Source organism: Bombus impatiens, unplaced genomic scaffold (assembly GCF_000188095.3).
Source record: "Bombus impatiens unplaced genomic scaffold, BIMP_2.2 scf_2222, whole genome shotgun sequence".
In the NCBI taxonomy this organism is placed as follows: Eukaryota; Metazoa; Arthropoda; class Insecta; order Hymenoptera; family Apidae; genus Bombus; species Bombus impatiens.
In genome coordinates this window covers 1,381,929-1,383,235 of record NT_178641.1, presented here as the reverse complement: position 1 = coordinate 1,383,235, position 1,307 = coordinate 1,381,929, and the positions used below count along the sequence as shown (strand labels likewise).

The 1,307-nt window shown below is 52.3% G+C and overlaps 1 protein-coding gene across 4 annotated transcripts in view; it reads left to right on the top strand.

Annotated features, from left to right (window-relative positions):
- Positions 1-1,307, top strand: part of LOC105681806 — an 89,651-nt gene that overhangs the window by 32,040 nt on the left and 56,304 nt on the right. The gene's annotated exons all lie outside the window — the stretch shown is intronic.

The window sequence follows — 1,307 nt, the reverse complement described above, 5'->3', positions numbered from 1 at the left end:
GTAGCCGTAGCTGTGCTCGTTGTCGTCGACGCCGGTCTTGCCTCGCCGGCACTTCGTACCTTCTCGCCGCGTCATACCACGCTCGCTCTCGTCTTCTCGCGCCGCTTAATCCTCGGCAACCACGCTATTACGAGTTGATTTACATTCCTGCGTTAACAAGGGCCACCGGAACGCACGTACAATTCGGCGCTGCGCCACTCTGCCTCGCCGCAATCGCTTAAGGTCGCAAGCTTTCCTACCTCGAAAAGGGGGAAAATTAAGGAGCATGCGACCGGACAAAAGATTCGCGGTTTCCAACGCAGCGGCACGCGTGCCGCGTGGTTATGCGCTCCCTTCGAATCTGGTCAAACGTTAATCCGCCTCGCGTAAGCCTAACTGCGGAGGAACTTTGGCTAGCAAACCTCTGAGACGAAAGGGTGTGTACCGACTGCCGTTACACTCGGGCAATAAATGTCATCGCCGAAATATTTACGGCTACAAACGGTATCGTAAGCGTGTAATAAATCATTATTAAGCAAATCGTATTACCGTTTATAAATTTGACTCTTAAGGAAAGCAACTTTAACGAGATCGTCGCGAAGGATTACGTAATTTCGACCGCGGCCGCGTCACCGTGACTCTTTTCTGATCTTGGGAATTCTCACCTAGAAATAGCTGTCCTCCTCGTCAACGGGCCACCGCGGCCACGTCGACTGGAAAGTTTTGACTCGGCCCTCTTCTCTTGCACGTCCCCTCTCTCTCTCTCTCTCTCTCACTCTACCTCTCACACTTTCTCTCTCTCTCTCTCTCTCTCTCGCTCTTCACCTCGTTAGTCCCGCGTTATTCACCCCATCCGCGCTGCGTATCACGCCGAAAGGCGCAAACTACCTTCGAAGAAAACACCTCGGCCATATGAGCGAATAAAAACACACGGTCGCGTATTCGTATAGACGCGCGAGTACGAGTATAAAAATGATCGATCACATCGTAATTCTCTTACGAGCTAAACTAATGAGAAAAATGCCGGCCAGCGAGACGCTCGAACAGAGCGATACGAGTCGACGAACGAGTCGGATCGACTGGCGAACGGACGAAGGAATAAATGGAAAAGACAAAGGAAGCGTGTGATACGGTGGGGGATGTCCGGGGGGATGAACCGAGCAAGGTGAAAAGCAGCGTGAGAAGACGGGGGAGAAGAGTAGAGCGAAAGGGATGAGCGGGTAGGAAAGCAGGGATAGAAAGGATAAACGGAAAGACACGGAGAAGAAGTCGCGAGACCAAGGAAAAGAGTCTCCTTCGTGAAACAGGCAAGAGTGGGATGGGGGCGT